The sequence below is a fragment of the Miniopterus natalensis genome, chromosome X, assembly GCF_054644295.1.
Source record: "Miniopterus natalensis isolate mMinNat1 chromosome X, mMinNat1.hap1, whole genome shotgun sequence".
Classification (NCBI taxonomy): domain Eukaryota; kingdom Metazoa; phylum Chordata; class Mammalia; order Chiroptera; family Miniopteridae; genus Miniopterus; species Miniopterus natalensis.
Window position 1 is genome coordinate 98,056,253 of NC_142103.1, and position 22,269 is coordinate 98,078,521.

General features: G+C 44.8%; 1 protein-coding gene across 1 annotated transcript in view; it reads left to right on the plus strand.

The window, feature by feature from the left end:
- The first annotated feature begins 395 nt into the window (after positions 1-395).
- The window catches only part of RAI2 (retinoic acid induced 2), a 59,457-nt gene continuing 37,583 nt past the window's right edge, over positions 396-22,269 (plus strand). The window contains exon 1 of the mRNA XM_087829382.1: positions 396-414. The gene's annotated coding sequence lies outside the window, so the exon portion shown is untranslated. The remainder of the gene's footprint in view (positions 415-22,269) is intronic.

Below are 22,269 nucleotides of genomic sequence, written 5' to 3' on the forward strand. Positions count from 1 at the left end.
CTGGGTGCCCCTTCCTTCTGCCAGCCCTTGCCACCCACAACCACGCCCTCCCTGTGGGCAAGATCACCTGTCCCTCCTCCACCGCCGCCTCTTTGGGTACCCTTTCGCCCCCCTCCTGCTCCCCCTCCTCCGCCACCTCCCCCAAGCCCTCCCCTTCCCCGCCTCCTCCCACCCCTTGGTGTATATAGTAAAGCCTGGGCGCCGCACGCAGTCACACACTCGCCCGGACAGAGGCGCACACTCGCTCACGCGCAACCGGCAGCGGCGGCGGCGACAGCAGCTCGGTGACAGCGGCCACGGCAGCTCCCACCACTACGCACCCCCTTCAGGAGGCCAGCGGCAGGGCCAGACCCGAGAGTTCTTGCACCCTTGACCACCCAGCGGCTTCCTGGAGGCGGCGGCTGCGATTACGAGGTAGTGGCTGCGGCGCCCCCATGCGAGCCGGGGTCCCCCCTCGCCTTCCTCGTGCGGACCTGCCTTGGGAAGCAGGGGGCGCGCCGGACTGGGAGCGCCTGGAGGGGCCCGGCGCCCGGGGAGGGGCCTGCTCGCGGGGGCAGGACGGCGCCCTGAAGCCCGAGCCAGCGGGAAGGGCCGGGCGGGGGCGGGGACGCAGGCTGATGCCGCTACCGGTGCGGCGTCTCCTGGCCCCTCTCCCGCTCCCGCTCCTGGGGCCGCACACTTGCCAGTGGGCTGGGGACGGCCGGGAGGCTGCGCCGGCCAGTGGGGCGTGGGGTCCCGAAGTGGGCTTCGGGCCGCCACGGGCGCTGGCATCGGGCGCAGAGCGCGGTGCGCGGCGGACTCCGCACCCGGGCACCGCACGGGGCCGCCTCTGGCTGTGCTGCTCTGTCCCGGCCCGGAAAACCCGGCGCCTTCCAGGCCCTTCGAAAGATGGATTCTGTTGACGTATCTGGCGGCCCTGGCGAGCCGGGTGGAAAGTTGGGTTTTGCCAGATCACGCTGGGCTAGCCTTTGTGACGCTTGGCCAGCCCCGCATCCTCCCGGAGCCCGGTGAGTGTGTGTCGGCTACCCGGGAGCCCTCTTGCCCCCCAATGCCCAGATTCAGGGTGGCCGGCACCGGCTCGGGCTTTCTGCCATGTTAGGCACGAGCAGCGTTCTCGCTGCATTTTTGCGTGTGTTACCGCGGTGCCTTTGCTGCGGAGGGAGTTATTGCTTCTCATCGCGTTGGCTTTTTCGGGGTTGGGGTTGTGCTCTGTTTGCTTGTTTGCCGTTTAAAGCCCGACTATTGTTCCGGATAAGCTCCGCCTGGGTGGGGAAATGGCATCCCACCACAGTTGCCGACGAGGGGTAGAAATGTTGCCAAACAGCTGCTGCTTTGTGTTTTCCTATCAGAAGTCCCTGGAGTAGGTTTGGGGCACGACGGGTGGATGGAGAGAGGGATGGGGCACGGAGGAAGAAGGTGGATTTGGAGGAGCGAATTGTCACTCACCCTGTGGCACGCAGTCAGCCTCCTTTTCTGCCTGCCAAACTTTTATGAATATTCCTTTTGTGGCACCGGGAAGCTTAATGAATTCTGCCCAGTTTTCTAGGGAAAAGCAACCGGGCTTTAACAATGGTTTGAGAACTTAATCAATGAGAAAGGCAGGGGGAGGAGGGGGAGGCGCTGACACCATATCGGGGATGTGGCTGCTCCTTGCAGTCAGGTGAAGAGGTGGGCAGGGCAGGGCGCAGCGCCGGGTGGCCCTGTTCCGAGAACTGTCCGTAGTTCCTACCTGTGCCCCCAGGAGCCACCCTCCGTGATGCCCCCACCTCCAGAACTCCGCGCCTGGGCGTGGGGGGCGGCTTGCAGCAGTGCGCAGGCCAGCCCCCCTCATCTGGCATTTTTAAGGATGTGTAAATATTTTGCTGAGGATAAGTGACATCAACAGAATGATATTCCGCAGAGCCCGGGTGTGCAGCGATGATAAATAGATACGGCCAAACAAAGTTTTGATAACCGCAGATTCTCATGGCTCGCTCTGTTTCATTTGGGTCTTTGTTTTTGTTGGTTTAGCATTCTCTCTCGTCCTCTGGTGTGATCCCTTTATTTAGCTGTCCTTGGAAGCTTCTCTTTAGAACAGAGAGAAAAGCAGCCAGCAGGGAGAAAACAATTTTTAGCCTTGCATGCATCGGGTAACGTTTGCTGTGCTTTTTCCCAGGGAATCTTTCCCACCGTTTTCTGGATGCCTCTCTTCCTCTTTTTGAGTCATCAGAATCATTAGTCAATTGACCAAGAGACTTCTGATAAGTTTGAAAATGTGTAGCGATGTGCCTTTGTTACAGTAGAGAGGTGGCAGCGTGGGAGGAAGACGGTGAGGATGCTAGTGGGTGGGAGCCACTCACTAGAGCAGCATTATGCCCCCACCCAGTTTTGTCCGTACCCTTTCTTCTCAAAGGGGAATATGGGGAGCTGTGCCACCTTCAGAAGCTGAGGGTGGGCTGGAAGGCACACATTCATAAGCCTGGTGGCATCCAAATTCTTCTGCCCCTTTGAAGCCCAAAGAGGCCACCCACCCACCAGCAAACCCACCCCCACCTCATCACCCCCATACACACAATATCCCCTGAATAGGCATGTGAGTATCATCCACAAGGTGCCAGGGCACTGTGAGCCAAGTCAGGCTGGAACTTAGAGTATCCGCTGCTTTGGTACCAGCACCAGGCAGGGGTCTTTTATAATGCAAAGAAGCCCCAGACCTCTGGCAGCAAGGCTCCGCCCAGGAAAATCTTTCTATCTCAGGATTAAAAGAGAAAACAGCTTTCCAGGTGATGCCAGCTGCCAATATGAGAACTTGATTGGTGGGCAGTTGGGTAAGAACCGTAAAATAAAAAAATCTTGTTGCCAAAAAACAGATCCTCTGAGACAGGGCCTCTGAAAAGCAAGAAAGAAAAAGGAAAGAATGGGAGGTGTGCTCCTGGGAGTGCTATAGCACCTGGAGACAGATACAGCATTAGTTACAATGACCCAGAACTGGATAGGACTGGCCTCCCCCAATCCATTGGACCCAGAACAGAGGTATTCTGAATGGGGAGATATTCACATACAGTGTGCTGTGACTCTCCAGTCAGAAAATACCAAGTTTCTGTTCTCTGGTTCCTTCCTTAACCTTAGCTTTGGGGGAGGAGGGTAATGGAGGGAAATAAAATGAGAAAGGAATTGACATTTGTTGTTGCGCTGTCTGCCAAACACTTCACATGGGGGAATCCGTGATGTGACAGAGGCATTATTTTACAGATAGGGAATCTGAGGTTCAGAGAAATTTCCAGTTGCATGTCTGATTTCAGGCTTTAGTGGTTATGATATAAAGGGGCAACATGTCCCTCTACCCCTCCCCCAAGTCTCTTATTTATCCCAAAGGCCAGAGTCTTCATCCCCTACCCATTCACAAAATATGGTACCTAAGGGCTACGGGAGCCTACCAGTGACACAACCCAGTCACCCAGGGTGTATTTGCCAAGTAGATAGACCCCAAATAGTCCCTAACTAATTAAGGTGAAAAGACTGCCTTTTCATCTTGGAATATCCAATACCTAATTAAGTGAGAGCTGAGTGACTAAATGATGGAGCTGGTAGAGTGAATGGTGCTGGGGAAGGAGTTGTAAGTCATTGTCAAGGGAGACCCTGCAAGGAGAAATCTGGAGCTATTAATGCTTGGTTGGGGACTCTGAATTTCTGGTGTCATGCCCAAAGTAGTTCTAAGCTGACAAGTCGATACAAGACAGACAATAGCATTCCCACTTTGTGGATGAGGAAACTGAGGATGAGACAGGTTAAGTAATTAGCCTGAGGCCCATAGTGAGACCAAAGGGTGGGTAGGTATTTCTGACTCTTACCTGCCTCAGATAAACAAACTCTAAATAAAAATGAAGTGGGGTCTTGCTATGCAAATGCATTGTCAAAGCTAGTCCCTTAGCCCCCTTCCAACCAGATGGCAGTCTTAACCCCCTAGAAATTCTGGAGCCATTGCAAAAGCAAGGATTTGAATCCATATATGAGGTGTTTTTGACTCTGCTGCCTCCTTTATCAGAATCCAAGTGAGACCTCAGAGAACAAGGCTCTCAACAGGAGGAGGAGATGGTTAATTGTACTCTCCCCTGCACAAAAGCCTGTGTGGGATTCTGAATTAAGCTTGATTTAGGGATCAGGGTGGCATCCTTGCTGTAGAGTTGGCAGCTCTTGTCTTTGGAGAATGTCTCTGATTATCACTTCTCTCTCCCACCTGATTGCCTGGATGCCCATCATCTCATTCTTTCCAGACTCAAGGCGTTTCCTTTGTGACTCACAATTTTTGATGAGTCCCTTCATTCTACTGCTCTCTGGTGTTCTAATGGCCACTGATGAGGAGGTGATTTTGGTGGCCACGTTAGTACTTCTGTATTTCTCACGTGACCCTCCTTCTCTCCAGCCAGAAACACACAGACAAACTCCCATGCACGCTCAGACACAGGAGCACATAATTTGATCATATTTCTGTATCTGCTTCAGCAAATTAGATTGCAAACCCAGAATTGTTATTGAAAAAACATACTTGATTTCGGTGCTCTTCTGTCCCATCCCCTACCTTAAACAGATAGGAAGAGCTAAGATGGAGGCAGCTCTAGCAGATGCCTTGAGTAATGATTATACTCACTATGCAAGCATGGGCCCTGGGCCTTTCTTAAAAGCCCATTTTAATTTCCACTTAGAGGTAGGACTGGGGGCTCCTAAACATTGCAATCCTTGCAGTTCCCATTTCTGCTCTAATTATTTTTTTAAAAGATTTTTAAAAATTGATTTTTTGAGAGAGAGGGAGAGGTGGAGAGAGAGATAAATATCAATTCAAGAGTGAAACATTGATCGGCTGCCTTCTGCACGCCCCCTACCAGGGATAGAGCCCACAATCCAGGCATGTGTCCTAACTGGGAGTCAAACCAGCAACCTTTCAGTGCATGGGATGATGCCCAACCAACTGAGCCACACCGGCCAGGGCTCTGCTGTAATTCTTGGCTCCAATAACTCTATAGTCCATCTTGCTCTCACCTGTCACTCTTCTTCCCACAACTGGTTTGGTCTTTCAGCACAGCGCTATCTAATTAAACTTGCTATGGTGATGGAAATGTTCTATGTCTGCACTGTCCCATACAGTAGCCACTAGTCAGATGTGGCTATTGGGCAGTTGAAAGGTGGCTAGTCCAAAGTAGAATGAGCTATAAGGATAATATATGCATGGAATTTCTATGATTTAGTACAAAAAAAGCAATGCAGAATAGCTTATTAATAATTTTATATTGATTATATGGTGAAATGATAATACTTTGAATATATTATTTAAATAAGCCATAGTATTAACTTTAATGTCATTTGTTTCTTTTAATCTTTTTTAAATGCCTGCTAGAAACTTTAAAATTACATACATATTTCTACTACACAGCACTGCTCCAGAGCAAACTAACTACCAAACTGTGCCTTCAGCCTCACAACATCTCCAGATGTTTTGGGGGGAACATAAACCCTCTCCATCTCCATGGCAGATGGGAGACATGGGACTGACACAGTAGCCTGTCGTCAGATGACTTAGATTTTTGGTAGCTAAGGTACCATTTTTATAGGGCCCCCCGCCAAACCTACCTATGAGCATGTTTGCTCAGTCAAGTTCGGTTAGGAATGTGGCCTCCTAAAGTTTAATGTTCACAAGAGAACAAGGTGGGGGTAGAGGATAGGACTGGCTGGAAGAAAGTGGCCCCTTTTCCTTCCCCCTGGCTTGTGTCCTTGCCCATTGGAAAGTTGTCTCCTGCCTGAGCAACTGATTTCCTTGACACCTGATCTAGTAATAGCCTTCCCAGGGATTTGTGTTTGGAGAATAGTGTCCCAAGTGGACACATTAACACTGAGAGTGGGTTATTTGGGGCTGGGGCCAATCTTAGAGAAGAGAAAGGATAAAAGAGAACATACATAGTCATCTCCTGACAGCTTGATGAAAACAAGAGCAAGGAAATCAGTTACTGTGAGAGAGACAGAATAAATGCAAGGAAGCCCAGTTTCACACATCGTGGTGCTGAAGATGAGGAAACCTGACCAAGGGACAATTTAGAGGGAATGGCAGTGGCACTGTGGTCTTCCTGGGCCCTTGCCTGGGCACTGGGCATGGCCCAAGTAGACAGAAAGAGCTGAAAGAATGAACTTGGGGATGTGGTGATTTATAGGTCAGGCGCCTGTGGCTCTGGCTCCTAAGGGGGCTGCCCCCACAGGGGACCCTTGGCTGACCTCCTTGAGCTCCTTGGAAGGAGCTGGTTTTGTTTCCCATGGCAGAAGCAGAATGTTTACTGGAGCACAGGAAGAATTCGACATTCTGGCGAAAAATAATTCATTAACAGCCAGGGTATTACCAGTTCCCTGGAAAAGCTCCTCCAGCTGCACTGTAGCAACTATTCTTTTTCAGCAACAGAATCAGGCCTCACTGGCAGCCAAGACTGGGTGTGTTTGGGCATTTTGTTGTTGTTGTTATTTTTGCCTTTGTGTGTATGGCGACTTTAGCTGTATAATTCATAGAAAGGAGCAGTGGCCTGGAAGGGTTGAAATGGCATAGCTGTTAGCCATTCTTTCCAACATGGATTAAGCCTGGATGCTCTAGGCCAACTCTAGGTACATACGTTTTTCCTGATCAAAGCCCATCCCCATGCTGGGGGCACTGCAGAGCCAAAGAGAACTAAAGAAATTTTAGAGAATCGCAACACCTGCTCTTAAGACCATCTGAAAACAACTAGCTGAAGGACTCCACCCCCCCCACACACAGACACCCCCCTACACACACACACACACTCTCTCTCTCTCTCTTTCTCTTTCTCTCTGGGCCGAAAGTCCTGTCTTAGCTCTGTGGAATTATTTGATTACTATTAATTGGCATACTGGGGCCAAGGTATGTGATTCATCATCCCAGTTTTGAGGGCATTTGGAAAGCCAAGCAGGCATAACCAAGAGAATGGGCTGCATGTTTTGCTCACTAAAGACTGATTGAATCTACAGTAAATAAAATGGAATGGTTCAGGAAGCTTTTTATGCTCTGGAAAAATCTGCTTTAAAAATAAAGGTTTTTGTCTGCTTGTTTTTGTTTTAATGCCTCATGCTCAGAAATGTGTACCCAGTTAGCAAGAAATGGGAAAGAATGGCATTTCCTTGTTTTAGTGTGTGTGTGTTTTTAACTCTAATTGCAGGTTAAGTAAGATACAGTGTATTGATTTTGGTTTTGTATGGAACATAACTAGATAATCATTTCATTTTATGCGATATTAATTTCCTTCCATTTAGACCTATGAATTATGCATTTAAAACGCACCCTACCTACACCCACCATGGTCACAGTATTTCTTTAATGTTCCTAGATTCAGACTGAGACTCACCCTGTTTCCTTTATTCTGAAAAGGAGTAAATGTGTCCTTAGTTGACATATATGTAAGCCAACCTTAGATTTCAAAGACAATGCGGTCTTCTGCCTTTGATAACTGCCAATGATAACAATATTAAATGCCAAGCATACTTGTCTTTATCTAGAGCACATTTTTTCCACCTTGGTTCTGTTGGCATTTTAGGTCAGATCTTTCTTTATTGCGGTGGGGGCTGTCCTATGCATTCATTGTAGGATCTTGAGCAGCAGTCCTGGCCTCTACCCACTAGATGCCAGTAGCATCACCCCCCACCCTAGTTGTGGCAATCAGAAATGTCTCCAGACCTTGCCAAGTGTCCCTTCTGGGACAAAATAACCTCCGGTTGAGAACCAGTGATCTAGACCAAGATTTAATAAGTAAGTTTTGGTTTTGGGGAAATTAAATTTGAAATAATAAAAGACACAATTTCCCCCTCTGACTTTTATATATACAATTCATGGGGGTGATTAATTAACATTTGGAAGTGGATCACATGTCTGATTTAATTCTAAGGTTGATAGAAGGTCTATAACAGTATATGAACTCAGAGGTTTGTTTTATTTGTTTGTTTTGCGTCATTTTTAAGGCAGGCATTGAATAAGTCATAGGTAATTGGGGGATACATTGTAATAACTAATGGCTTCTCTGGTTTTTCATAAAGAGAACAGATTTATTTCTCCCTAATTTCTTTTGCAAATGCACCTGATTCCAGGCATGCCTTCAAAGCCATCATGCATCTTCCTCCACCCCCATCCCCTTCCCACTGTCATTTCTCCTATAACATCTTTAACCTGAACCAATTAATTTAACCCCTTAGTGTACTTGGGAGAGCTCTGCTCATAGCACTGGAATAGACTTGTTTCAGAATGTGGGAGCCCTCTCCTCAACACTAATTTCAGTACTGTTGAGAGAGAAAGTCAATGGTGGCTAAATGGAGCAGTTTTCAAAATGACTGGAAATTCAAATTCAGGTGATCTCCACCACCCCTTCTAATTTTTGTCCCTCTTACATACATTCGTTTCCTTGCAGCAATTCTCCTTGGGAAAGAGGACTTCAGCAGGGCTCCCTCGGGCACCACAAACCTGATAATGCCTGCAGTCAGCAGCAACAGATGAAATGTAGTCGCTGGGACAAGCCCTCAGCCATCATCTTTCTCATGGTCCCTTGAAAGGCCACAAAGGAGGGGCATGCAGTCACAGGGAAGGTGTCATGGAGATGAACCCTGACCCACCAATGCATGGAAATGGGATGGGCCCTTGGGGGACAAAGGGAAAAGAGAGAGGTGGATAATTCATTACACAGGACAGTGTCCTGGAGTCAACCCTGCCCTGCCAGTCTTCGGAGTGGGATGGATGTTTAGGGGTGCTCGAGGGTATGGGCAGATACTCAGTGCAGACATCAATGGGGGCCACTTCATTTTGCAGCCATCCAAGATAGGCGAGGCTTTTTCCCAAAGAGTGTCTCAAGGAGTTTGGAGTGTCATGTGTAGAGGAATTCCTTTGCAAGCTTAGCCAGTGAGGAAAGATGGAAAGGTGAGTGTGTAGGGGGTTGCCAAGCTGTCATTGGCAAGTACTAGCTTCATTTGAAGAGTAATTTGACCCTTCCTTGTCATCGGGAAGGAAGAGGCAATGAGCTGGCAGACATCCACAGTATGCTGGGTCCAGGCAGATAAATAATTGATTTGCTGCACGTGACACTTGGTCATTCTAAACTGCCAGCCCCTTGCAGGCCAGGATTTGGGTGATGTTTGCAACACTGAGAGAGGAAACAGGATCATAAATCTGGGCTTTGAAGGCCAGTTTTGTGGTGCAGAGGCCACTGGGGCCACTGCTGTGTGCTGCAGAAACAAACAGACAGGTCCGCGTGGTATGTTGTTCCTCAAAATAATGGCAATGGAAATGGCTGTGAAAAACATTTAGACCCTTGTCATAAAAAGGAAAACAGTCTTCCTGCTATAGGGAAAAGCTAAATAAACTCTATTGCAGCTGTATTAAGTAGAAACAGATTTGAAAATCGGGTGTTTTTTTTCCTGAGACACTTATTTATAGCAGGTTGGGCAAAGGCTGCCACTATCTTTTGCGACTCCGGAAGTGTTTTCCAGATGGTCCTTGCTGTTTTTCTCTTTATTAAACTTAGCTGAACTCAGCCTTGCTTGGAAAGGTTCATAGAAACGGGTGTTATTATATTCAGACTACAGTGGCCATTGATTGGTTAACAAATCAATGGATGAAAATGGATTGAGCTTGTGCTGGTGAATTTCCTTTTGCATTTTAGAAATAAGAAAAATGTCAAGGAAAACTCAAAATAGGGGTGCTCTTTCTTCGACCATATATGTCAAAGCTTGAAAACTATATGGGGCCACATTTTCTATTAATTTTACATTTACATTTAAAAAATAATGCCCTCCTCTTTGCTGAAACTCTACAATATTACCATTTCCTTTCCAACATCTAAACAATGTCGAGATACATTTCAGATTGAGCAATTAGCTCTGGCTGCAATTTCCTTTTATGAAAAATATCACTAACCCGCTAGACTAAATATGAAATTATTGAATGTGAATGAATATATCAATATGAGACCATTTGTTCTAGGATCCTTTGTGGCCTATCACTTGCATTTTAAGAAGGCTAGTAAAGACTGATTCCGCACTGCCTGTTCATGTTGGACACACCCACACCAGAAACCTCAGCTTTGTTTTTGCTCTTAGGAGCTGGGCAGTTGGATTTGGGGTCATCAGGGCTGGTTCTGACAGCCTAAATCACACAGTGAACCATTTTAGAATGTCACATAAACCATTGCTTCCCACAAACCAGGCTTGCAGACCATTGCCTGCACAGGACAAAATTTTTACCTATTCACAGTGAAATGAAAGTAAAGTGAAAATGTAGTATGTTTCTTTTTCTTTTTTTAAAAAAAGAGCTAAACCTTTTCCATTTTACAGAACTGCCCTTTATTCAAAAATGACCTTTCCTAATTTTATTAGTGTTAAGGTCTCTTATGAATAATTAAGATAGTACATGGCATTTGTAGTTTAACATCTTTTTTTGACAAAGTCAGAAGTTGTCTAACTCCTGTTGTAGCTTCCATTTTAAAAAAAATGTTATTCATCTGAAACATTAGAAAATCTGAGATTCACTCAGAAGGCCTGAGTGGATCAGGAAGGGGGAGCCTTTGTTATGATTCCTAAGCCAGAAAAACCAACCTGAGAGGTCTTGCTCCAAGTCCCTAACCCGACTCTTCTGACCATCACTCACTGAGAGCTGGCTTTGTCCAAACGGAATTGCTTCAACAGAGGACTTTGAAGGGGAAATTTGGCCTCTTGGACATAATGTGTGAGCAAACAGCCTCAGTGCTAGGAGCCTAGACCCTTTATCCCTGGCTCCTGATGTCATCTCTGCTGACAGTTTGCATAGGTTTGACCCCCTCCCTCCTGTCCTCAGCTCTGCCCACCACCACCGTGAGTGTAAGCCTCAGCAGGGCTCACTGGGTGTGACTCCAGTCTTCTCACTGTTCCATCTGGCTCCTGTTCTTGCTATTCCTCTGGCTAAAGCAGTCACTCTAGCTCAAGAACACTCAGTGACTCCCTATTTCCTAATTAGTTAGAATAAAACACCATACACGAAGCCCTCTTCCCATTCTTCCCGTCATGACTGGCCTTCAGTAGGGAAGATGTCTCCGGGTTGTGAAACTGTTCTGAGCTGGATTTTGTTTGTTTTCTTATATGGGAGGAGGTTTGCAAGAAGTTTATAACATCTCTTGGGAATCTTTCTAGATAAAGAACACTGAAGCATGTAATGGACTATCACGGGGATTATGACATTAGTGTTGTAAAAAATAAAAAGAAATCCCCCCCCCCAAATGAGGCCACCTTGACTTTTGATCTAGTTTTCATCAGTGCTGAGAATATTATTCTTGTTTTTTTTAAAAAATAGAAGTGTAAAGAAGTAACTGAAGTTACTCATGAAAGCCGCTATTAGGTTGTTCTTATGAATGTTTGTAAAAATAAAAGTAATGTGGAATCATTTTTTTCCTAAGTGTGCACAGACCTATGTTTTCTCCCACAAAACCTATGCTTTTTTGTTTTCTCTCTCTGTCTCTGTTTCTCCCTCTTTGTTTTGTTTTTTGTCCTGTTTTTTGAGAGCGGGAATCATGTGTCCTTTTTCTTTTTCTTTTTTTTTCTTTTTTGTGTGGCTTGGTGTTATACCAGCATTCATTCTCCTGAGCCAGGCAACACGTCCTAAAGTTCATTTTGATCACAATCTATAACAACCCAGCTCCTTGGCCCCTGGCAATGTGCTCTGTAGCACTTAGATGCTGATAATATAACATGCTTAATAAAAAAGTACAAACACACATATTTTCCCCAGTATGTCTGTTTCTAAAAGCAAGCCTTCAAAGGCATGAACTGAAGTCTTCATTCCTGCTTTTACATGGGTTCTGTCCCCATTAATCAGTGGTGAAATGTCACATTCTTGTGTTTTGAGTACTTCCATCTTTCTACTTAGCTCTGTGCCATCCACCCACGACAGAGCTCAGCACATCCAAGTACACCAGTAGAGCCCCAGCCCTGTCCCTCTTGTCTCTGTCACCACCACTCATCAGAGAATGAGACCTACTTTCCTATAATCAGACCCACTTTCAACTCCATCTCAGATATTTTGGCCACGAAGCTCTTCATACATCATCCGTGTGGGACACTTCTTCCGTTTCTTCAAATCTGTCACTTGTTACCTCTCTCTGTAGTTGTCAATGCCAAATGCCCCACCCTTTTTACCACTTCTGTGGACTGAGTGAAGCACTCCAAGTTTTTCAAATTCACTATGGAGCTGAAACACCTGGCCAGGAATTTAATATACGTGCTCTCACTTAAACCCACAGTAATGTTTAGAAATAGCTATTAAACCTTGATAAAGAACTTGGACTTTATCCTGAGGCCAATGACATTATCTACTTTATGTGTTTGTTTTTTTCCCCTAGTGGAGAATGAGCTGGGGTAGGAGGGAAGGAAGACCAAAACAGGCTTTGCTGCAGTAATCCAGGGAGAGAGAGCAATGAACTTGAACTGAAGCAGCATAGTGGCTGTGGATGGAGAGGCAAGTGATTGGATTCTAGAAGTATTGACCCTGTAGGACTTGGTAATGGCTGATTGACAAAGTAAATTATGACAACACCCCAGTTTCTGTTGTTTAGGGCCTTTGATGGGACAGGGAACTAAGTGTGGGAGAGAGTGGATACCTGGGCCCACCTTCCCTTTGCAGCCAGGGTTGGGGCAGCCCAGAGCTAGGTGAGTGGTCAGAAAATCTTGGCACTGCCCATGTAATCATCTGAGCCCCGATTTCTGAAGGGAGAGTGATGAAAACAACGAATAGGCCAGAATTGGGAGGGAAAAAGCGATCCTGACAGACACAGTCAACAGCCAGGAGCACCTTCAGTCAGCAGCTTTAAATACATTTTCCAAATTCATATACTTTAAATAAGTCCAAATTCGTAAGCAGCAGGGCACATGGGGTAATCCTGCTGCTTCAGGCCTTGACTAAGCCAAGCTGAAGGAGAGGAGTTTGGCTGGTGGCCTGCCACTAGGGTGACCAACTGTCCTAGTTTGCCTGGGATTGGGGGTGTGGGGTCCTGAGACATGGGACTTTCAGCTTTAAAACCTGAGCAGTCCTGGGCAAACTGGGATGAGATGGTCACTCCACCAGCCAAGGGAAGTGTCGCAACATGGACAGCTGAGCTGGTCGGGGCCAAAACAGTGGAGACTCAGTTCAGCCTGGGAACTCAGTACAGTGATGCTATTGCAGAGCAGAAAGGGAGGTTGGTAATAGAAAAAGCAAGAGCATATCCCAAGCCCTTTCCGAGAGCTTCTCTGGGTCTGAATGACATGCTTTTCTTAAAATAAGGGCCAGAGAACTCCATTCTGCTTTCTTCCCACTCATCTGAGGGAGTCTCCCTGACATTTCAGGTAGATTTCTAGTGACTGAACAAACTCTTTGGACCTGCTGACATCTGGGACCTGCAACTCCTTAACCAGACGTGAGAATACTTTAAACTGGGTCTTAGGTGAGCCAGTTTCTTTACACAATGCATTCCTGCTTCCTGGAAACCATGGTTAGAAAGAGCAGCACAATGTGGAGTCATTTGTAACAGTAGGCCATTTGGATCTTAATTTGCAAGGCATCCCTAGTCCTCCTTTATTCATAACTCTTTGAAGCCAAAGGACAACTTTTTTTATCTTCAAAAGCTTCCCTTCCCCACCACCACCCCAACTATTTCTCTTGCAAAATAAACCTCAGTAGGTAAGCAGGCAGCATGGTAAGTGGTAGGACAGAGGTGCCCTGGACTAGCAAGCTAACTAAATGGATTTTTCCTGTGAAGCCCTGGCCTGGCATAAACCTTCAGGTACATTCCGAAATGCAGAGAGAATCGGAGGGTGAGGTGACATACTCATCTAACACCAGTGACACAATGACAGGAAAAAGCATCAGAGTCTTTTCTGATGCAGCAGCAGAAATAAGGAGGAATTCAGTGCAGGGAAATAAAAGAGAAAAGGGAAAATAGAGGGAAATATGAAAAAAGTCATGATGGGATTCCTCTGGCCATATGGCTGAGAGAGTGAAAGAGCAAGAAAGACCCCAAATGGGACTTGGGTCTTTGGAAAGAGCCTCCAACTCCTACCACAAGTCTGAGAGTGAAAATGAGCTTTGTCATTTCTCTGTGCCCATCTATATCATGCAATGAGGAATGAATATTAGTTACAGCAAAAATGCCTACATTATATTCTTTCCCAAGCATAAAGGACATGGTGGGTAAAAGCTTAAATAATAGTATCAGCATTTTAAAAAGGCTTTCTATTTCACATACACTTTCAGTAGGTCAGAAGTTTTAAGCAGTGGGCGGATACGGTTTTTTCTTTTCTTGGTAATGTTTGATTTTTACAGCCAGCTATATGGATGGGAGAAGTCCTAAAATTATCCATTGCAGATTTTTATTTTCAGATTTTTTTCTAAAATCCTAACATACATACAAAAAAGTGCATGAATTATTAAGTGTACAGCTTGAAAAAATTTCACAAACAGCATACCCTGTCACCAGCACCCTGATGGAGACAGGGGCCACACCAACCCCCAGAAGCCCCCCTCCTCGTATCCTCTTCATTATCCTTCACCAACAATAACCACTATCTCCCAAAAGCATGGATTAATTGTGCCTCACACAGGAATTTTTCAGTCACAGCTTTGTGTATGAGTAGCACCCCCCCCCCCAAAAGTCCTTGTAATATTTTAGGGAGGAGGGCAGAGATTCTGTAATGGTTTCCTTTCCCTGGCTGCTCTGAGTTAGGCCTGTTAGACAGGAAGTTTCCACTGGTACAGGGTTTGGGGAAGGCTGGTCTCTGCTGCCCAGAACGATGGCCAGACTGCGAGCCAGGAGCCTGCCCTAGACACCACCTCTGCCAAAGGCAGCCACCAAGCTGGCCTTATCTGCCCTATTAAAGCCTCTGTTGGATCTTGCAAAGACATGTGTCCAAAAGCATTGAAGACAGTTCAACAAAATGACTGAGAGTCCCCTGAAAGTATTGGCCTTCTGGAAAGGAAGACTGGGTACCACCACTAAAACAGCATATCCAAGTGCTTATTTCCCCCCAACTTCCAAATGAGAGCATGATTGATTAATATTACTTCCTCCTCGGTTTTGTCGTAGTTTTTGATGTGCTTTCTGCCCCTTTTCCATGTTGCTGCAGGAGGCAAACAGGACGAATGAAGGAATAAAGCTATGGAACATACATCGTAATGTGTCTGGAGCAGCATCAGAAAAAGACTTATTTATTCTCCCGCACTGTGTAGTGCAGAGTGATTGAATGCTTGCCAAGCTGTCAGTTTTATGAAACAAATTCTCTAACCCCCTTGGCCCAGAGCTTTGCTCAGCCTGAGATGGAAAAGAAATAACTTTTAATAGAAAACTCATTGCTAAAATCTAAGATAAGATTTCAGAGTTACTTCTCTCCTAAGAATAAAATAAAATACTAAAAAAAAGCATTTGACAGGGGACTCTTAGAGAACCTTATTTTTTAGATCTTGGTTAATAAACTATGTTAATAAAAATATTTAGACCTTCATGGTGCATAATGCATTTTTATTCCTAATGAGCTGGCCTGTTTGTACACACAGATGTTTCCTGTGGTCTTTCTATTGCTTCTATTTTTCTGAAAGAATATTTCTAGCAGTAAACAGAATCTTATGCTAAGAACCCTAAGCCCTTCACAGACACTGTTAATCTGAGTGAGGGTATTTCCATTTCTAGATTTATACTTGGTGGGGGAGGGGTGATGGCAATCTTCTTTTATTCAAAAACATAGAAAATACTTTTAATAAAAAGATAATGCAATGCATCCACTATATCATAATGTTATTAGACAATTTTCTCTTGGCTTCTAAATGAGACCTGGCCAAATCATCCAGGCACATTCATTGCTGAAGGGCTGGACGGCTTTTTAGTCTCCGTTCTCACTGTCAAAGCCGCTGTGAGTAATGCCTGCCCTTTCATACAAGCGTTAGGTGTGTTCCACTGGGTTTTACAGATTTTCCAAAGCATTGTTCTAACAGAGCTGCATTTCCTTTCCAGCACCAGGAACACTGGCAACACAGTTCACCAGCCTAGTTTCTCTGCCACTCTTAGGAGCATATGGAAATCAATTAAAAATAAAATCTATAGGCCAGTGTTCTAAGAAATAAAATCCATAAACCAGTGTGCTAAGGAAGGAAATGACATTTTACACATCACCACTTTTTAAAAAAAAAAAAAAAATGATGAACCTGTCTTAATTGAAAAATGGCACAATGCCCTAATGAAAAATTAAGCTTCAGGATTCAGTACCTAATATCTCAGTGATGAGTGTATATTTCCTCCTGTGGCTACCCCTGTGAGTGAATTCTGAAGTAATCAGGCAGTGTGTTGAAATAAGATATCATTCGGCATGACTAGAAGAGTGAGGCATCGCCCTGTCTGGCTAACTTGTCAGTTACCGCCTAAATGCCAAGAGAGGAAGATTCTGGTTCTTTGGAGCTTTAGTTTCTTTAACATTTTAGTAAATTTTGTTTCTCTATGATTATAAAAGTAATACTTATTTTAGAAAATTTACAAATATAGGAAGGCAATAAGAAGAGGATAAATATCATTTGTAGCCCTGCCACCCAAAGATCATACTATCAGTGTATTCGGTTCATGTCCTTAAAAGTCTTTTTTTTCTATACATATATCCTTTATCTTCTCTAGATTTGGAAAGTATATTCCACAATGGAATGTCGTCTTGGGCTTAAATTGATCCCCCATCCCCCAAATCTCTAACATACATTTCTCAACATCAAGAATGAAAAGGTATCTACTTTGTTACTTCTCATGTGTGACAGAAATTGGGGACATACTTACTCCCCACTCTCCTACTGTCCCCCTCCCCCATCTTGTGTGCTACCTTATCACCAGCACCTAGAACAGCACCTGGCACCTTGCCATTGCTTCATAAATATTGTTAAATAGATGAATGAGTGGTGAGAGTCTATTCTCACATTACTTCCAGGAGGTAAGCACTGATTCCTGAGGACAACCTCTTTCCCCTTCCTTTGCAGCTTCTCCAGAGCAGTCTGATTAAGCCATAGGTCCCACCACTATCTCCTGGGTCTGCTTTCCCCTGATCTTCCATGTGGGGAGGCAGTGAGGGGTGGCAGTGAAATGTGCCCAGCCTTTGGAGTCAAACAGACCAGATTCCCAGGCCTGCAGAATTAATTAATTAATTACTACATAATGGTGCAAGTATTTTAATCTCTCTGGGCCTCAGAAATGCCATCTGTAAAATGGGCAGTGGTAATACCTGCCTGGCAAGATGGATGACAAGTATGCACAATGCCTGATACACAGGAGGGATCCAAAATCTGTAGCTACTAGTATCTTTCCCACTTCTCTTTCCGATGACAGCATAAATAAAGAGCCTTTGGGGGTCCAGAATGTCACCTTTCTCTTCACATTTCCAGTTGGTTCATCTAATGAATATGAGACTTTCTGATGAGTTACTTTATGCTTCTGTGCCTAGTAAATCAGAAATGGCAAAGAATCAGTGGCCTTTCTAATAACCTGCACTGCCACTGTCAGTCCACGTGCTTCCCCTGAAGTACGTGTCTTGTTGCATTGTAACTGTGTGTCCAGTAGCTGGCTCCCTCACTAGACAGTGAATGGGCCTTCTATCTTGATAGCCTCAACCTCGGATCCACTGTAACTGAGGAATCACTCAATATATATTGAATGAATGAATGAATGAATGAATGAATGAATGAATGAATGAATGATACCACGTTGGACTCATCTTGCCTTATCTCAACCTCACCTGTGGGCTTTCTGCAATCTTCTGGATGACAAAAGCAAACCAAACTATAGAATTTAATCTCTAATGCTCTGATTCTATAATGTAAGCTTCTGACAGACAGACACATAAGTATTGGTTCTGCAAAGCACCCACTTAAGGAAAAAAAATATATTTCCTCTTAGTTCCCCAGATTAAGTTCATGGATTCACTGGCTGGCATATAAGGCTCTTTAGAAGAGGAGGAGTGACAATGTATGCACAGTAAAACTCCCGTCTGCAGCTTTTAGTCTGAGTTATATGTGTGTTGGCATCTCTTTCACACAAAATCTGATGAGTTGGCATTTATTTTTGACAGCATCTCAAATCTTGTGAAATCAGAGCTGGGAGCTGGTGTTGTTTTTTGGTAATATCTCAGATGGTGGCAAGACAACCTTGATAATAAAAAAGAGGGGTTGAGTTCTTCCAGAAAACTAAAAGTTCAGCAAAGAAGAGCTTTGGAACTTCCCAGAGCTTTGGCTTTTTGCAGACTGGACACAAATAAATACACAAACATAGTCACTGCGGTGTGTATTTCTTCCTCTAATTCACCATGGCAGTAATTGCTGGTTAGTCCCTCAAACCTGTTTTGTTCATCTTCCCAGGCACCCAGCCAGCCTACATTTCCCAGCCTCCCTTGCTGTCCATGTGACTTAGTTCTGACCAATAGGATGTGAGTGGAAACAACTGTGTGCACCTCTGATCCAATTTAAAAAAAACCTCTTTCTAGGTTTTTCTCCATGCTTTTTTCTCACCCACTGGCTGTCTGGGATGGAGCAAAGTCCCAGGGTAACCTTGGAAGGTGGCAGAGCCTACTCTGCCTGGGGAGGATCATTGCATGAAATGGAAGTGCCTGGTATGGAGCCCCCACCCTAGACTGTTACATAAATAAGAAATAAGCTTCCATTAGTGAGCCATTACAAGTGTGATTTCTTAGGCCTATCCTACCTTAACTAAGTCATACTCCTCAGGTGTTTAAAAAAAGTAGCTGACAGTTTTCAAAGGCCTTTTATGTGCCAGGAATCCTTTACATTAATAATAATCCCTTCAGTCAGCCTGCAAAGTTACTTTTATTTTACAGCTGTAGATACAACTCCAAGTGGAAAGGAGGTGAGTGTTTTGTCCACTATGATAGCCTCCAGAGTTGGCACAGAGAGTGGCATTGAGTAGGCGCTCAATGAGGCTTGTTGATGTTGGAGGAAAAGAAGGTTCAACAAAGCAAACTCATAAGCCCAGGGCCTGCAGCTGGAAAATGCTGGACCCACTATTCATCCAGGGCTGCCTGGCTTCAAGGTCCAGCTGCCTCTGAGTATATGTAACCCATGATTTTAAAAAGTATGAGTAGGGAGCTGTGATGCACCTTTAGGAAAAGACATTTTAGTTTCTCATCTTGTATTTCTGATTGGGAAAAGCAACACATTTAAAAATGAAAACATTGTAGACATCCAAAACAAAGAAAATAACAACCCTCTGTAATCTTCACAGAGAAAACTGGTATAAACTCTTAACATATGCACACATTCGACAAACCTTAGTTCACTTTGTGTATACAAAATCTAAATTCTCTCCCACCACATGACTTTTTCAGTTATTTTCCCCTTAAATAATTTCCTTGGACATTATTTCCATGTCAGGACATACCAATCTGTGTCATCCTTTGCAACAACTAGTAATAGTCTATGTAATGATCTGCAATAATTAACCAGTTCCCTGTTGTTTATCATTTAGGCTATTCTCAATCTTGACAACACACAAGAGCTGTGACAAACGTGCTTGTGCCTCCCCCTTTGAGGTAGAATCCTAAGAGGGAAATTGTGAGGACACTGACAGGCATGTTTCACTGTCTTCCACATGTGGAGACCTATTGTTATAGAAGGTCCAGATGGTCAACATTTATTGAAATGGACTCAATGGGCTTAGTTCTTCGAGTTAAGATAACAAAGAACAGCCCAGCTGGGCGTGGCTCAGCGGTTGAGCGTCGACCTAGGATCCAGGCGATCGGGGTTCGATTCCCAGTCAGGGCACATGCCCGGGTTGCGGGCTGCAGCCGATCAATGGTTCTCTCATTATTGATGTTTCTATCTCTCTCTCTCCCTCTCCCTTCCTCTCTCTGAAATCAATAAAGACATATTTTTTTAAAAAAAAGATAACAAAGAACAGTAGAAGAAAGGGTTTCTAGGTTCTTAGAATGATGCAGATATGCTCCAAGCCCATGGCAAAGATTAACAGTGAGGAAGCACTGGCGTTCCAGTAGGACAAGGTGGTACTTTTGCAGTGTTGGCTGGTTTCTCTGTGGCCTCCTGGTAATGAGATCAATGTTGTCTGGAAGACCAGCCTGATCTGGGCTCCAGGGAAGATGCTGTCCCTTACTAAGAAGTGAAGCAAGGCTTCCTTTCAGAGGAAGGGGCAGTGGCCAATAACCCAGAAAGAAAAGAGGGAGGGAGGTGTACAGCCATTACCACAAGATTCCTGATGGGGTGAGCTGAAGGTTGCAGGGCACCCACTCCTCAGAACCAGGCATAAATCTGATGTGCTTGAACAGCTTTCGGGGTAAGCAGGAAGCTCCAGGCAGGTGTCTTTGTCTGTGGGCATATCTGTGTGCTTTCTGAGATGTCCTGTCCATGAGAGATGATCCTAGAACAATAGCGATGATAATAATGGTGATGACAGTAGCTGTGGTTGGCAGCAGGAGGAGGAAGATGATCACCCAAACAGTGCTGAAGCACTAAGAGTTGAATCTTCGAGAAGGGCTACCTCCTGTGTGTGTGTGTGTGTGTGTATGTGTGTATGTGTGTGTGTGTTAGAGAGAGAGAGAGAGAAAGAAAAAGAGAGAGACAGAGAGAGATGAACATATCCTGTTTGTGTGTGTGTATCTGTGCAGTGTGATGTGATTTTGTATGTGAATGTGATGCTTATGTGTGATGTGTAGTGAATGTGTGCAGTGCTCTGTGTGTGTGACTGTGTGGGGATGTGTGGTGTGCCACAGTGGTAGTGTGTGACTGTACTATATGTGAATATGTTTGAGAGGGCACCAATTAAATCCCCTGAGACACTCATATGGTCTAACAAAGGTTCCATGCTGTTCACTTTGAGTTTTTCCTCCTGTCTTCCCTCTTTCCTGCAGCAAAAATGCCAGCCTCACTCAAGAGAACCCTCTAGACCATTTTCTCCCTTAGGAAGCCAAGCTCTAGAGAAGCACTTATGTCTCTGCATTTCATAGCATTACCTGGTAGAGGTAGAGGGAGGGAGGCAGTGTTCTCTAGAGCTATCTTATTTTGTTTTATTATTCTTTTAAAAGTATTATTCTGGTTTATCTTTTTGTTGCAGTATACATAACAAAACAGTAAAGTGCATGGAGTGCACAAATCTTAAGTGCTGATGGATTTTTACATGTATATACACCCATGTAACCACCCCTCAGATCAAAATAGAATCAACTTCCAGCACCCCATAAAGCTCTCTTGAACCCTTTCCCAGTCAACATCCCCCAAAGACAACCACGATTCTGACTTCTGACTCCATAGATTAATTTTTTTCTGTTCTAGAATTTCATAGAGATGGAATCATGAAGTATATAATCTTTTGTGCCTGGCTGCTTTCACTTAGCACAGTGCTTTTAAGATCCATCCATGTTGCTGCCTGTATCAGCAGTTTGTGTTTTCTTATTGCTGTGTAGTATCTTATTGTATGGATGTATCTGAGTTTGTTTATCTGTTCTCCTACTATTGGACATCTGGGTGGATTCCAGTTTGGAGCTATTGCAAATAAAGCTGCTACGAACATTCTTGAGCACGTATTTTGGTGGCCATATGTAGAGCTGTCTTAATGTTGCCTGTGATAGCATTTGACAGAGATAGAGCTTGCAAAAATCAAATAACAACAAAGCCACCAACTTACTTCAGCAGGTTTCCCAAGAAGGATGAAGCAGTTAACATGCATGCAGCTTGTCTTGAATCTGACTACTTCTCTGTCTTTGGGAGAAGAGAATGTCATGTGTGGGAGAGTGGCAGGCTCTCTGGGACTCAGAGTTCTGCTGCAAAACAGACATCATCTATAAGGATTACAATATTTATGGAACCAGGGTTCCCAGTGTAAAAATTACTGATTTGGGGTATACTGGCGTCTTTGGAAAGACCACTGGCTGGTGCAGTGTCCATGGGTTATCATTCGGGCTCCAAGATTTTCTCATTGGGACCCCCTGTAGGGCTGGGTTTAGAAAATTCCGAAAGATACTCAATTTACTTTGAGGCAGCTCAGACCTTGGGAAAATCCAACCTGTTGCCTGACCCCGGTCACCAGGAGGAATTTTAGGGAATGAAGAGGAATGACTAGGCCTGTACCTCCACGGTGGTTGTTTTGAGATATTTTGGAGTCTGCAGCACCCACACCCTTGATCCTCTATCTACAGAAGCTCTAGGGGCTGACCTCTATGTCCCTGGCACTCATTCCACCTACCTGTGAGCTCACTGCCACCCCCTTCAGCTCT